The 16,540-nt window shown below is 50.4% G+C and overlaps 1 non-coding gene across 1 annotated transcript; it reads left to right on the top strand.

Moving 5' to 3' along the window:
- The first annotated feature begins 2,494 nt into the window (after positions 1-2,494).
- On the top strand, positions 2,495-2,601 carry LOC111766733 (U6 spliceosomal RNA). The gene has a single exon (XR_002798696.1). It is a non-coding gene; the product is annotated as a U6 spliceosomal RNA (small nuclear RNA).
- The last annotated feature ends 13,939 nt before the right edge of the window (positions 2,602-16,540 follow it).

Genomic DNA, 16,540 nt, shown 5'->3' with positions numbered 1-16,540 from the left:
GGCACCTCCTCAGGTGGGAAAATAGGGGTGGAGGCTGGGAATCAGATTCCGTCAGACCCCACAGTCCATCATGCTCAGGGTAGACGCCCCCCACACCCAGGCTTGCCAGCCTGCTGGGCAGTGCCCCGAGGTGCACTTTATGTCCCCTTCTCTCCTTGCAGCCACAGGTAGACATGGCATTTGCAGAAGCTGCCGTGGTACCTGAGCAACAGCTTCCACCCAGGATGTGAACGGCAACCTGAGGCACATGGCCGGAGGGGCTGCCTCCTGTTCCAGGTTTTCTGCGGCATCCTAACAAGAAGTAGACAAACAGGAGCGCTTCTCAGCTCAGCGGGGTGATGGGGGGAAGCGAATTAAAATCCCATTATAAAAACACTGCGGAGGCTGCTGGCAGCCTTGTTTATGTTCATTTGCACCGATGTGCACACACCGAGACCTTCCTCGCTGTGACTCAGGCCACAGAGGCGGCTGCGGAAAGACTTCTGCAGTGGAGTCAACCTGGCTCTGCCACCTCCAGTTTGTGACCTTGGGAAAGTTGCTTAACCTCCTTAAGTCTCAACTTTTTAAAGTCTACTCTGCTGGCAAGTCCCCGATGGGCTCTCCAGACCACCCATCACCCTTCTCCTGCTCCGTTCTGTGAGGATTGCATCAAGGATGACTTCCCGCCCTCTGGCTGGCCCAGGTGTGGCCCCGGCTGTTGGCAGAGGTGGGAGCAGAGAAAGGTTAGGGCAGGTGATCCCTGTCGCCCTCCTGGCCGGGCTGTGGTTTGGCTGTCAGGGGCTGTCTCCTAAGGCCACCCCCGTCTCTGAGTTTTGAAGCCCTCCCTTAACCGACTCAGACCTAGGGGTGTAATGGCTTCCCCCCCTTGCTGGGCCCTGGGGGTGGCCTCCCATTCCTTACTGGGCCCCGGAGCCTTGCTTTCACCTTTGCCAGTGATCCCTTCATTGGCCTCTCTTCCATCCTCCCTTGAGCAGGACCAGGTGCATCCTGCCAGGTCCCTGATGGCCCAGCCCCCGGTGTGGGGGATGATGTGCAGTAAGCCCTCAGGAAGCTCGGGCTGTGTGGCGCAGTGGCTACGAGCCCAGGCTGGGGGCTTTCGTCCCAGCTCTACCACTAAACACCTAGCCATGTAATGGTGAGTGCTTTGCCTCCTCTTTTCGGGTCTTCAATTATTCCTCCATAAAATGAAGCTGGGATGATGAGGATGATGACGATAGCACATACAACATAGGGTTGTCGTGGAGATCAAATGAGTTAATTTGTGTAAAGTTTTGAAATGGCACACCACAAGCCATCAAAAACATTAGCTATTACATTTTACTGCCGCATGCTCTAACAAAATGTGTCTTTTTCCAAGTCACACAAAGGCCTACCCAACCATCAACCTCCCTCTGTCTTTGAGTAATGTGTTTGTGACAGTTAATTCCATGGTTAAAGGACTTTGAAAGCGTCTCTGTCGTAGGGGAGGCCCTGGCTGTCCAATTTCTTTCCTAAACCAGCCCTTCCTGAGAGCTCCAGTGAAGCTTTGGGGATCCAGCTGTGCATGTTCCTGGGCCCTAGAAAGACTATGGCTTGCTGAAGGGGTTGTTTCTTCCTGAATGTGTATCTAGAGCCTGTGATAAGCTAGGAACTGTGCTGAGCCTTGAGGAACACCCCAGCTCATGCTCTGGGCCCTTTAATTAGGATCAGAGATAGCCATGAGCCTTGGTGAACCTGCTTTAGAACAGCCATGTAGGAGAGAAGGCAAGGGTCAAGGGTTCTTGACTTACAGAGTTTGGGAGGCCCTCAGACAACCAGCTGTGTTGAAGAGCTTTCATATGCCATTCCCATTTCCTTTTGTTGGGATTGGTTTTAGAGGAGAGAACTTGGCATGATTTTGGCTAGACAGCCCTCCTTTCTGCAGAGAAGGCCCATGGACTTTAATTGCCACCACCACCACTGCCCCCTGCCATCACTACCACCATCACCACCACCACCATCACCCTCCACCACTACCACCATCACCCACTATCACCACTTCTACGATCACCACCCCACCACCACCGCCATCACCACCACCACCACCATCACAATAATAATAGTAAAAAAACTCTCCCCACTTGGCCATCACCTTTCTGGGGCAGAAGATGGCACAACAGGGTCCTTGGCAGCCCTTTGGACTCCTTATTCTTAAGTCAAGAAACAGCTTTTCTTCTGGCCCCCAAGAGGAAAGTCAAGGACAAGGTGTGCTCCAGACATTATCTCAAAGTGAAAAATCCTTGAAAGAGGGCAGGCTGGCATAGTGAGTGGTTGAGGCCTGCTTGGGTTCCCTGCCCTTCCTACCTCACCTGTGCGCCACACCTGCATGATTGAGCATGGGCTCTGAGGCAGGTAGCTGCATGGCCTCACGATAGCTGCATGGCCTCAGTGAGTTGTTGAAACTCTCTGACCTGGAGCTTCTGTATCTGTAAAGTGGGGTTAAGGACATCCACCTTGTAAGGTTATTGAGACAATGGTGCTTGCTTTGGCAGTATATATATTAAAATTGGAATGATACAGAGAAGATTAGCATGGCCCCTGCACAAGGATGACATGCAAAGTTGTGAAGTGTTCCATGTTTGTTAAAAAATGAGACAATGTCAGTAAATCACAGTCTAGTGCTCATCTGATAGCTATTTGTCCATCCTTCCTTCCTTCCATCTATCCATTGTCCATTCTTCTGCCAGTCTGCTCTCTGTCCATATATCTAATCTATCATCTTCATGTTAGGGCATCTTAGCTTTGTTCAGGTTATCTATTGCTGTGTAACAAACCACCCCAAACTTAGTGCTACAAAACAACCACGGTCATCTATTATTATTATCTTTCATAGGTTTTGGGCTTGACTGGTTCTCACTTGGGTTCTCACATGTCATTTTAGTCAGATGTTGGCTGGGGCTGGAGCCATTCTGAAGACTTTTTCACTCTCCATCTGGTAGCTGATGCTGGCCGTGGGCTGAGACCTTGGCTGAAGCTGTCAGGACACTCATATATGGCCTCCCATGTGGCCTGGGCTTCTTCACAGCATGGCAGCTGAGTTCTAAGAGTCAGCATCCCAGAAGATAGACAGCTAAGGAGAAACTGTACCGCCTTTTATGACCTTGAAACTCATATAGCATCATTCCTGCTAAACCTCGCTGGATGAGGGAGTCATGAAGGTTGGTTTGGGTTCAAGAGACAAGGAAACAAACTACTTCTTTTTTTTTTTTAATAGGTGAAATACAGTATTTATTCATAATGAAAATACTAGCTAAAAGCACCCAAACATTTCTCATCTATCAGACAGGCAAAATCCAACTTTTTGAAACTGATCTTTCTTAATATGCTGCAGAGTAAATGCCATTCTTTCATGGCTGTTAGGCATTTTTTTAAAAATTTAATTTAATTTTTTAATTATCTTTTTAAAAAGTTAATGGATCACACAAACCATTACTTTTTGATGAGGAAGTGGCAAAGTCATGTTGTAAGAAGACCATGTAGGATGGGAGATATCATTGCAGTCATCTTTGGAATATACTATTTCATACTTTGATAATTTCCTTAGATCTTGATATTTCCTTGTCTTCAGATTTTTACCATCTCAGCTGCCTAAGCTGTACTTTCTGGGTCAGACAACACCCTCTTACCACCCTATGGGAACTTGGAACCACTGGAAAAAGCAGTGCTCTGGAAGCTCAGGCTTCTGGTTTCTTGCCCCACCTCTGTTTCTGGTATGGCACTTTTGAGTTAATCTGGAGCTAACCACTGCACCTTTCTCTGTCACCACGCTTTCTGTGCCACAGGGCTTCAGAGGGAGGAAGGTGGTATATGGCATCTGATTTTTCCACTCTGGTTAGCTTCACACTGCTCCTCTGCCTAAAATAAATAAATAAACCACAAGACAGGATGCCCACAACCATAAACCTCTAAAGACCAGCTCATTTGTGTTAGACACCTGTTCCTAAGACCCTCATCCCTGGTCCACTAGCCCAGGGTTTCCCAAGCTTACCTTTTCTTCTCTCTTTGCTCTATTAGTCATCTACAGCTATATGAAAAACCACCCAAAAAGCTAGCAGCTTAAACCAATCCCCATTTATTATCCCATTGTCTATGTTCAGGAACCCTGGTGCAGCTGAGCTGGGTCCTATTGCACAAGGGGTGCTCAGGGTGTCCGCCGGGGATGAGGTTCCACCTTGACCAGGGGCAGAATTCACCTCCCAGCTGACTCCCGTGGCCATTCGGCATTGACTTTGGCCAAGGCTGCCAGTTCTTTGCCACTCGAGCCTCTCCTTAGACAACATGGCGGCCGGCTTTCTTCAGAGCAAGTGAGAGGGAGTGAGAGCAGCATGGAAGCCACAGCCTTTTACAGCCTCATCTTAGAAGGGACAACCCATCAATTTTGCCATATTTATCAAGGTGAGGGGATGACCCTAGAGCATGAAAACTGGGAGGGGCATCGTTGGGAGCCATTTGAGAAGCTGCTCACCATCGTCGGCGTGACCCCAGGGTGGGGGGGAGGTGGATGTGAAACTCTCACTATTTTGCTAATGGCAAAAGTGGTTATAAGTTGTACACAGATGTTCACAGCAGCATTTTTCCTAATAGCCAGAAAATGGAAGCAACCCAAATGTCCATCAACTGATGAATGGACAAATAAAATGTGGTATATCCGTACCATGGAATAATATCTGACAATAAAAAGAATTGAAGTTCTGATGCATTCTACGACATGGGTGAATCTTGAAAATGTTATGCGAAGTGAAAGAAGCTGGGCACGAAGGACCACACGTTGTATGCCTCCATTTATGCAAAATACCTAGAATTGGCAAATCTATAGAGGCAGAAAGGAGATGAGTTGTAGCCTGGGGCTGGGGGCAGAATGGGGGCATTGAGAGGGGAGATGGCTAAGGGGTGTCTGGTTTCTTTTAGGAGTAACGAAAATGTTCTAAAATCGACTGTGGTGATGAAGGCACAACCCTATGAATATACTAAAAACCATTGGATTTTACACCTTGAATGGGTGAGTTAGACAGTATGGGAATTCTATTGCAATAAAGCTGTTTTTGAAAGTGGCTAGGATGTAGACCACTGTCCATGGGTGCAGCAGTGCTCCAAAATGTATTCACCAGGTGCAGTGAATGTGCCACGATGATGGAAGAGGTTGTCGATGTGGGCAGAGTCGGGTAGCGGGGGTGGGGGGTATATGCAGACCTCATATTTTTTGAATGTAACATTTGAAAGAAAATAAGAAAAAAGAGTAAACTCTAAAAAAAAAAGTGGCTAGGGCGTTTGTCCCCCTTCCGGCGCTCAACTGTAGGTGACTCCACACTGCCAAGACCCTTACCCTGGACAACAGTTCTCTTCCCTGAAACCTGTCGCATCTCAGCACCGTGCCCTCGGGGCCAGGAGGCAATGTGTGCAGGCTGATAGGGAGCTCCGTCACACTGCGCTTCCTGCTCGCTCTGATGCACGCAGCATTCCCTCCTGCTCTGGGTTTAACATTCCCCTTTCCCAACCCCTCCATTTTCACGCTGCGCTGCCTTTCCCACCACCTTGTTTTGTGAGTTGTCTTTCATCCCCTTGATCCCCTTCCTTCGGCCCCTCCAAACAGTAAACTTCTGGGGAGGGGCGTTCCATTTCCAGTCCCTCTGTTGTCAGGGGAATTGAAAGCACGGCAAATATTTCCGAGATCTAAATTACACCGACCCTGGAAGGCTGAAGTTGCGGTATAATCCAGGTTATGAATTGTAAATCAGACGCCATGCAAAGCACTTGCAGAAATTCAATAAAGCTTTTGCTCCCAGCACAGCAAAGCCCAGCCTAGGGAGGCAGGGGGAGGCAGGCTGCGGGGTGGAGGACAGGGAGAGCGGCGAGCCGGGAGGGAGAGCGCGGGCGCTGCTGGGTTGTCAGCCTCCGGGGCCGGCCGGGACTACCCATTTTCCTGTGGTAGGAGTCCAGGGGACTGCCTGGTGTTTGGATGACACGCTCTCCGGGATTGAATCCAGCTTTGCAAATCAGAGTGGTATGGTTAGCACCCAGCTCCACCCAGGGCGGCCGCGTGAAAGTGGGCTGCTAGACCACGTGTGGGGCATCACCTCGGAGGCCAGCTGCATAGACAAGTTGTTACCTGCTTCCACGGATGGGATCAGTACAGGTGTGCATGTAGTGGGGGTGCCCTGCCTGGTAGGAAATTTGTTTTCATCTCTGCTTTGTTGAGAAAGAAGTCAGAAAACTCACCTTGGGCCTACTCGTGGTAGAAGGGTGAGGGGAGGTGCAGAGCACCCTGGAATACCCCAAGAGGTTTGTGTGGAAGGGAGGTTAATGGGCAAGTCAGGAAGGGGTGGCATGAAAGGACTGGCAATGCTGATAGAGAGGATGGGTGAGGGACGGAGGACAGGTACCCATGTCCAGCCCTGGCCCGGAGGCGCAGGACCCATGTATCTGGGGGTTCTCTAGTCATGCGTGATCTTCTGGCCGGTAGAGAGTCCCAGGGAATTTCCACTCACTCGAGGCTTGGAGGGACATGAGGAGATGTGAGGGCAGGCCTGTCTGCCCTGCTGTGGCCCACCACACCTGCTCAGGTGGCCCGTGGGCGGCTGCTCCTGCATCTTCCTCCCAGCGGCCAGGCTCCTGGGCTGGCTGCCGGGAAGGCGGGATCAGAGGTGAGGCTCCCTGGAGCCGGTCCGGTGGACACAGGTTGGGGTCCTCATCCCTGCCCCCCAGATGCTCAGAAGACCCGAGTCCTGAGCACACACTTAGCAGCCAGTGGGCAAGACCAGGCCCCAGCCTGGGGCACCGCAGGACCCCGGGGCTCGGGTAAAAGAAGGAGGGCGGACACTTGAGCTGTGCGTGCTGAGGGTCGGGCCGCCACGCCGGGCTTGAGCAGCCTGAGCGTTCCCAGCCTCCTCATAGGCATGAGGACGGGCCATGGAAAGGCCCTCTTCAGCTCTGCTGGGCAGTTAAAATGCAGCCCAGCCCAGCACGTGCTCTAAGGAGGACACATTAATGCGGGGGCGGCCCTAGCTCTGGGCTGTGGCCTCGTCAGGAAGAGCTCAGTGCATCTTGTTTTTTTCTGTAGAAAGTCTTCACCCTCCCCTTCTTCCTCCCCACCCACCACCCATCCTTGAAAAACAGGGAGAAAGTGCAGGACTATGATTAGACACCTGGGCTTTGCTCTCTGCAAGATCTGGGTACCTGCGGCTCGGCTCTTTATTACCCATGGACCTTTGGCAAGCATGTTGGGAAGACTCTGAGGTGTCCTGCTTCCCGTGATTCCCACCTCCTGGTAGTCACAGCCTTGTGTAATCCCCTCCACTTGAAGATGTGTTGGCCTAGTGACTTCCTTCTTTTTTTTTTTGAAGATTTATTTTTTATTTCTCTCCCCTTCCTTGCCCCCCCCCAGTTGTCTGCTGTGTCTATTCGCTGTGTGTTCTTCTGTATCTGCTTGTATTCTTGTCAGTGGCACTAGGAATCTGTGTCTCTTTTTGTTGCGTCATCTTGCTGTGTCAGCTCTCTGTGTGTGTGGTGCCACTCCTGGACAGGTTGCACTTTTTTGCACTGGGCACCTCTCCTTATGGGACGCACTCCTTGTACGTGGGGCTCTCCTATGCAGGGGACAACCCTGTGTGGCACGGCACTCCTTGCGCGCATCAGCACTGTGCATGGGCCAGCTCATCACACGGGTCAGGAGGCCCGGGGTTTGAGCCCTGGACCTCCCGTGTGGTAGGCAGACGCTCTATCAGTTGAGCCAAATCCACTTCCTGTGACTTGCTTCTAATCAATAGAATGTGGCAAAGGTGATGGAATGTTTCTTCCATAATTGGGCTAAATAAGATGGCAACTTCTGCCTTATTAGCAGACTCAATTGCCTTCTTGGCTTGCATACTTTGATGAAGCAAGCTGCCCTGTGGGAGAGGTCCAAGTGGCAAGGAACTGAGGGTGACTTTTGCCAACGGCCAGCTGGGAACTGAGACTCTCAGTCCAACAACACTCAAGGAACCAAGTCCTGCCACCAGCCAAGTGAGTTTGGCTGTGGAGCCTTCCTCATCTGAGCCTTTAGATGAGACCCCAGCCCCAGCTGGTACCCTGACTTCAGCCTTGTGGGAGATGCTGAGCCAGAGGACCCCAGCTGAGTTACGTCCAGATTCTCATCCACAGAAACTGTGAGATAACAACCGTGGGTTTTACGCTCTAAGCTTTGGGGTAATTTGTTATGCAGCAGTCAATAACTGATACAGCAAGGCATTTGGCCTTTCAGTTTTCCACTTCTCAGCTATAAAACAGGCCTGATCCTCCTGCCTTTCAGGGTTCGTAGTGAGGATTTGACGGAGAAGATGCATGTCCCGTGCGCTGCCCAGAGTTGGACACCCAGGAAGCAGGGAATGGCAGCTTCATTATTCATTCTCATCGTCTTAGCTGATGGTTGCAGCGATGGCTTTCCCTTAATGCACACGCATTTGTGCAGTCACTCGCTCCAGGCCCAGCCCTGTCCCTGCTGAGGTCAGGAGAAAACCAAGGGCACCAGCCAAGAGTGCCTCGGCAACAGTGACCCTTCTGCATGGATAAAGAGCTTTAGAGTTTACGAAGCTCGCTTCCATTGCACCCACTCGACAGGCAGAGCAGGCGTCAGGACCTTTTGTGTCCTTAGGGAGAACAGAGGCCCTTTTCCCACTTTGGGGCACCCCTGCCTGGTTCCTGCCCTGCCTGGATCTTGCACAGTCACTGGACATTGGAGCTGGGGTGGGGGTGGGGGCTTTGAAGAGAGGGAAACCGAGGCCTGGAAGAGGAGGGAATGTCTCAGGTTAGATGAGCCAGGGAGCTGATGTGGGGTCTACACCCACATCGGGGATCTCCTCCTTACACGGGGCTGATTAACCCTTTGCAGTTAGCCGGGGCCAGTGACATGTGAGCAGGTGGGAGGCCAGCCACTCTCAGGCCGGGTCTGAAAATCAAAACCTCTCCAACAGTCCTCCACAGTCTGTCCCTTAGCTCATTGTCCGGCTGGAGGCAGATGCCCAGCAGAGGGCTTGGGGGCCCTGGGGGATAGTGGGCCGGGAGTTGGCAGGAGACAGGGACTCATGAACTTCATGGAGCTGAGCCCACTGGCCTTAACCAGAAGGAGCAGTGAGTGTTCAGAAGACCTTTGTTATGTTAAGTAGCTGGGTTTTTCCCCCAGTCAGCTCAGGGGTTGTCAACCAAGGGCAATTTTGCCACCCAGGGGACATTTGACAATATCTAGAGACATTTTTTGGTCGTCACATAGGGGCTGGGGTGGGGTGCTTCTGGCATCTAGTGGATTGGGGCCAGGGATGCTGCTAACTGCCCTACAGAGCACAGGGCAGCCCCCATAGCAGAAAACGTCTGTCAGCAGTGCCGAGGGGAGGAACCCCGCTTTAGCCTGTGCACCTGTCCTCCGGTCCTGCCTTCCTCCTGTGAGGCTGGGCTTCCGCTCGGCTGACCTGGGTTCTGGTCACTGAAGACCCTTCGGTCCCTGTCTCTGCCTGACCCTTCATCTGGCCTCTTCCTCTTGTCTCCCATCACGGAATTTGCCATCAGGGTCCATCTCTCCACCCACCCCCCAACCCCAGAGCTGCTTTCTGCCCAGCTTTCCTGGACTTCGTGGGGGCGGTTATACTGGGGCCAGGTTCTGGACCCTCCTGGCCTCTGTCATAGCCTACTGGACTCTTCCCCAGCCTCTTGGCCCTGGCTGCTTACCAGACAACCCCAAGCCAGTTGCCTCCTCCCACGGGGCCTCTCTGGCTCCCGGCTCCTCCAGCTTCTCCCGTGCCCTGCAGAGACAGTGCCTGCTGGGTTTAGGCCCATCCTCCCAGCAGAGAGCTGCCCAAGAAACGTGCCAGGGAGGCTCTCGCCTCTGTACTGCACTGACAACAGCTGATCCAATTTTTCTTAATTAGTACATTTAATTATTAGTAACATTTTACTTAAGTAGAATTAATTACCCCATCACCAGTTCTGGCCAACTATGTTTTCTCACCATAGCTTCCTATTGATGTTCTTCTACTGAGACCAACCTCCCCTTCCCTGAACAAATGGGGCTCTTGGCAAAGACTCCTGGGTCTGAAATCCCCTACTCCGTGCACCTGTTGGGCACACCAGCCAAAGCATCAAATCAAGCCAGAAATGCGGTGGGCGTGGCTGAGCCCCAGGTGGGCCGAGAGCAGCAGCTGCCCACAGTGATTAGCATCTTTATTCCTCTGGGTTGAGCCTAGCCCTTGGAGAAGTCCTTTCTGCATCTGACTGGGAGCTTCTAGAACTGCTATTCAGTCACAGGTGGTGGTGAGAAGGAAGACAGTGGAGTCTCTCTCACTTTCTTCAGCTACCAGCATCAAGGTGATCCAGGGAAGAGGGCTGGGAGGTAGAACCACTGGCCCAAGCCATTGGCTCCCACCTTTGGATTCAGTCCAGCCACAGCCCAGAAACTACCCTGGGGAATAAGAAAGAGTAGATGCCCAGGCACCAGGCCAGCTTGTACTTGCTTCTAAGAATAAAGCTGGAAGGGGACTGCAAGCTACCTGCAAGCTAGCCAGTCATGTCAATTTCTTTACCCCAGAGTTCCAGGGTAGTACATAGAGCTTGAGCCCCAGGAGATGCTCTGAGTCAAAGCAAGAGGTAGAGGCAGATTCAGAGCCCAAGAAGTTTGGGAAGCATTGAATTCAACACCCTCTGTGCTGAGCTGGGTGGTGTCAGAGTGCCAAGACTGTGATTCTAGCACCCTAATCCATCCCGTCACTCATGAACTCCTGACCTTGGGCAGTGTGTTAGTCAGTGTTCTCTAGGGAAACAGAACAGATGGGAGATATCTGTAAATAGTATGAGATTTTATGAAATTGTCTCACATGAGGTCTGCACAAGTACAAATACCACAGGGCAGGCTGTAAGCCAGGGATTCTGACGCAGCTCCTTGACGAGTTTCCCAGGAGACACTGGCTGTCTGAAGCAGAGACGTGAATTCTCTCCCTGAATGCTGAAATCACATCTCCTTTTAAGGCATTCAATTGATTAGATGAGACGTCATTCACTGCCGGTGGCAATCTCCTCAGTTGATTGTAGATGTAATCAGCCATATATGCAATCATCTTGCCAATGATTAAAGTCTCCGAAATGCCCTTGTATTACAATTAGCCCAGTGCTTGCCTGACCAGACAACTGGGCACCACTACCTGGCCGAGATGACACGTTACCGGCAGGTAACTTCATTTCTCTGAGCCTTGGTTTCTTGGCTGTACTATGGGGACAGCAGCATTCCTTCACAGGCTGGGGGGGCTGAAGCGGGCTAGTACTGAGCAGTGCTGGAACCATTGCGAACATCCAGTCGACATGGGCTACTATTATTCTCAGATGATAAAGGCTCCGAGAAGCTCTGAATCTGAATAATCTAGTTAATTTTGCTTAACCCCCAATTCCCCAAACTTATTTGACCACAAACACTTTCAGGCCTGTAGAACTCCTATTCCTTGGAATGCACATTAGGAAATGCTGGTCTAAATACTTGGGGTTGTGTTTACCCCAAAGGTGTCTGGAGAGAGCCCCTGTAATTTACCCAAAAAGCGCATCGTAGGGCCTGGCCATCTCACCCCTCTTTCTGGTCAGTTCTTCAGGAATGTGGCTCTCAACAGGCTACGGTGCCTCTGAGGACTTGAGTGCTGCTTTCTCAGGGTCCGTCAGCCTTCCCCTTGTGCTGGCGTCAACCCAACAAAGAGGGTCAGAGGTCAAGTCTTCACTGCGGCATTCTGGGTACCATCTGCTTCTCTGATGGTTCTAACTATGTTCCTCTCCAAAAACCATACTTTATACTTCTCCATGCTGATGTGTACATGGATGCCCAGACTGGCAACCAGTGGGTGCGTAATCCATGGCATTGACTGAGCAGTGCAGAAGCGAGAGGCTCCCCCCTCACCCATTTCCAACCCTGGTGGGATCAGAGCAACCACCTGCAGGGAAGGGCCTGGGAGGGTGCAGGGTCCCTGAATTTGGAGCCGGGAGACCTCAGCTCACATCACAGCTTGTCAGCCGCATGGCCTGGCGGAGTTGCTCAGCCTGCGTGACCTCATCCCTCCTGCCCCTGCCCCGCACATGGCCGTACTGAAGAGCAGAGCAGATCTTCTGGGAAAGTGGTAGATGGTCTAAGTATCTGTGACTCTGTATGAGGAGATGACATATTCCCAGTCCAGATCCTGGCCTGAGACCCGGCGTGCGACGGAGCGCCCCTTCCAAAGCCTGGGCGGCAAAGAGGAGCACTGGTCCCTGCCCAGTTAGTCCAGGACACCCAGGCTGTGACTCCATGCATGCCTTGGGGATACCCTCCTGTCCTCTCCCCTCACCCCCTTGCTGTTACCCCAACTGGGACAGGCCCGGCGAGCAGGACCAAAGCCCAAGCAGTCCCCACAATGCCGGGAACCAGCGTTCTGATGTGCTGTGACAATATTTGATGAATTCATATGTGCCTAGGGGAGCAGACTAAGTAGGTGAATAAAGTGAGAATATTCTCTGTGACAATCAATATTCCTTCAATTGAACCATCTCTGCAGATCTGACATTTTGATTTTTCTTTTTTGGATGCATTAACTGGATTTATGCTTCCATATAGCGGAAACGGCAGGGAAAGGGGCGGTGGCAACAGCAGCGGGCCGGGTAAGACGGTGCTTGGGCAGGCACCTCGGGAGGCTGATGGGCAGAGGCCCATTTGCATAGACCCCGGCTAGGTGGGAGCCAGTGCCCACCCATTCTTCTCACCTGGCCACTGCAGCTCAGTGCTGGAAGACCCCAGATGCCTGTGACTCTTCCAGTTCCAGCACAGGGTCTGGGAAAGAAATCAGCTTAGGCTTGCGGATTCTTCTTTCCCTGGATCCGTGGCCTGGGCTACCAGGACAGCTACCTGCTCAGCTCTGCACAGTGAAGGGCCAGGTGAACTCTTTAGGGCCCTTTCAGGGCTATGATGAAGTACACAGGCTCTAATCACTGTCTGCATTCAATTGCTGGTTTGACTATTTATTAGTTGGGTAGACAACTTTGGGCAAGGTTTATAACATCTTTGGTCTCAGTTTACCCATCTGCAAAATGGTGCTGATAGTAGTAGCAAGTCCCTTATGGTGCTGGGTATTATTTCCAGTGCTTTACGTGAATCATCTCATCTGTATCCTCACAATAGCTCAGTGGCTTAGGTATTATATATAATAACCCCATTTTGCAGGTGAGGAAAGCAATGTAGTTATGCATTTTAGGTAGATGAGGGTTTGGAACTCAGCTCTATCACTTAATAACTGTATAAGTCAAGGTCATTTATGGCAGCAACTCAACTGAAAGGAGTTTAAACAAAACAAGGGTGTCTTTGTGTGTGGGGTATTGGCTTTGGTGGCAGGAAAGGATGCTGGGATTGCTTGAGAATCCAAAGAAGGGTTTTAGAACCAGAGCCGTAGGAGCTGGAACAGGCCCTTAGCCCCCCCTGCAATTCTGTCTCTGACAGGCCATCATTATTTGCTTTTCATTTCTTTATAGGTTGTTTCATAAGACAGGAGAGTACAGAGCTTAAAGCTCTGGAATATGACTTTCTCACCTAGCTTCTGGCTTTGCCACTTACTAGCAAGTTCCTTAGTTTCCCTGAACTTTCTCTTCCTTACCCATAAATGGAACAACAATGGAATCTTCCTCATATTATTGTGAGGACTAAATGAATGAATGCAGTGTTAATGTGGTGCCTGGCATGTGGTAAGAACTTGGTAAACATTGAGCTCTAGTATTTCCTCTCTCAGGTATCCTTCCCAAGTCTCAGCTGAACCCCATTAGCCTGGAGAGTTTTTTCTCCCAAAGTCCATGAGTCAATCCTGTGAAGATTCTGATTGCTCATTCATTATATTAATCACTATGGCTAAGCACAGTGAAATACTAAAATTGTCCAGTCCTGGTTCAAGTACTTGCCCCTGGAAGGAATTTTAAGATAAGCAAAAAGGAAAGCAGTTGTGGCTCAACAGATAGAGCATCTGCCTACCATATGGAGGGTCCAGGGTTCGATACCCAGGACCTCCTGACCCCTGTGTGGTGAGCTGGCCCATGTGCAGTGCAGCTGTGTGCAAGGAGTGCCATGCCATGCAGGGGTGTCCCCCACGTAGGGGTGCCCCATGTGCAAGTTGTGTGCCACACAAAGAGAGCCACCCCACGAAAAAAGTGCAGCCCCGCCCAGGAGTGGTGCCACACAGCAGGAGTGGAGCTGACGCAGCAAGATGATGCAACAAAAAAAGCGACGCAGTTTCCCAGTGCTGCATGACAAGAATGCAAGTGGACACAGAAGAACACACAGCGAATGGACACAGAGAGCAGACAATGGGGGGAGGGGGAGAGAAATAAATAAAATAAATCTTTAAAAAACAAAAAAATAAAAGAAAATAAGCAAAAAGATCATTGGTTGTCTCCAATGGAAAACTAGGCATTTTTAGAGAATACCCTTCTAGGTTATCTGAATCCAGTCTTTCATTGCCATTAAGTGATTTTATGACCCTGTAAGTGGTAGAGAATTGATAGCAAAGCAAAATAATTCTTGTCTATGGGCATGCAAAATAAATTCTGTCCAGTGGTTCAGTTGACTTCCCTCCTCCCAAAGGAAAAAGCCAGTTTAGGTCTGAGTTTCCCTGGCTGTTAAAACAAACACCATGCATTGTGTTGGCTTAAACAATGGGAATTTATTGGCTCATGGTTTTGAGGTGAGAAGTCCAACATCAAGACGTCACCAAGGCAATGCTTTCTTCCAGAAGACTGGAGTGTTCTGGGGCTGGCTGCCAGTGATCCTTGGTCTTTGACTTTTCCATCACACACCAATGCATATGGCGGCGCCTCTTGGCTTCTCTAGGTTCTGTTAACTTCTGGCTTCTTCCTGTGGCTTTGTCTATGTGTCTGAATTTCATTCTGCTTATAAAGGACTCCAGGGTAGGGTTAAGCCCCATCCTGACTTTGCTGGGCCACACCTTGTCTGAAGTCGCTGCATCATAAGGTCTTTTATTTTTGTAAAGATTTATTTATTTATTTATTTCTCTCCCTCCCCTCCCCCCAACCCCGGTTGTCTATTCTCTGTGTCTATTTGCTGCCTCTAGTTTCTTTGTCCGCTTCTGTTGTTGTCAGTGGCATGGGAATCTGTGTCTCTTTTTGTTGCATCATCTTGCTGTGTCAGCTCTCCATGTGTGTGTGGCGCCATTCCTGGGCAGGCTGCACTTTCTTTCGTGCTGGGCGGCTCTCCTTACGGGGCGCACTCCTTGCGCGTGGGGCTCCCCTATGCAGGGACACCCCTGTGTGGCACGGCACTCCTTGCGCACATCAGCACTGTGCATGGGCCAGCTCCACATGGGTCAAGGAGGCCCAGGGTTTGAACCGCAAACCTCCCATGTGGTAGACGGACATCCTAACCACTGGGCCAAGTCCGCTTCCCCCCATAAGGTCTTATTTACAATGGGTTCACACCCACAGGAATGGATTAAGATTACAAATATGTTTTTCTGGGATATAGTTCCAAGCTGCCACAAGATCTCTTTGTATATTCATTTCAATAGTCTTTCACCCCATGTAAATTGGTTTTTTGTGGACTTCTTTGGATTAGTTGGCACCTCTGTCTGGTTCCCTCATTAATAATAAGGTTTTAAAAAATCTTAAACACGGGTCATTTTGTATCTGTATGAGAGTCATGATTTTACCTTTTTTTGGGAAAATTATCCTTGAATACTCCTAACAATAGGAAGGTTTGCAAAACAGACCACAAATGTAGTTACCAAGAGCTGGTATCCAAGAGCTGCTTACTTTTCCTGTCCAGGCCTCAGTGTTTTCATTTATTAAAAATGTGAATTAGGGGAAGTTGATTTGGCTCAACAGATAGAGCTTCCGCCTACCACATGGGAGGTCCAGGGTTCAAACCCCGGGCCTCCTGACCCGTGTGGTGAGCTGGCCCACGCACAGTGCTCATGTGTGCAAGGAGTGCCGTGCCAGGCAGGGGTGTCCCCCGCATAGGGGAGCCCCATGCACAAGGAATGCGCCTTGCAAGGAGAGCCGCCCTGCATGAAAAAGTGCAGCCTGTTCAGGAGTGGTGCCACACACACGGAGACCTGACACAGCAAGAAGATGTAACAGAGAGACACGGATTCCCGTGCTGCGGACAAGAATACAAGTGGACACAGAAGAACACACAGTGAATGGACACAGAGAGCAGACAACAGACGGAGGGGGGAAGGGGAGAGAAATTTTTTAAAAAATCTTTAAAAAAAAATGTGAGTGATATTGCATACCCAAGAGGTTACTGTGACAATGTCTAAGAAATGTGTGGAGGGATGCAGATGTAGCTCAAGTGGTTGAGCACCTGCTTCCCATGTATGAGGTCTCAGGTTTGATCCCCAGAACTTCCTAAGACAAACAAACAAGCAAGCAAGAAAGCAAACAAACAAACAAACAAAAAACAACTCTCATTGGGGAGTGGATATAGCTCAGTGGTTGAGCGCCTGCTTCCCCTGTACATGGTCATGGGTTTAATCTCCAGTACCTCCTTAAAAAA

This window comes from Dasypus novemcinctus, chromosome 21 (genome assembly GCF_030445035.2).
Source record: "Dasypus novemcinctus isolate mDasNov1 chromosome 21, mDasNov1.1.hap2, whole genome shotgun sequence".
NCBI lineage: Eukaryota > Metazoa > Chordata > Mammalia > Cingulata > Dasypodidae > Dasypus > Dasypus novemcinctus.
The sequence above is the reverse complement of the archived record's forward strand: the minus strand, read 5'-3'. Positions and strand labels throughout refer to the sequence as shown.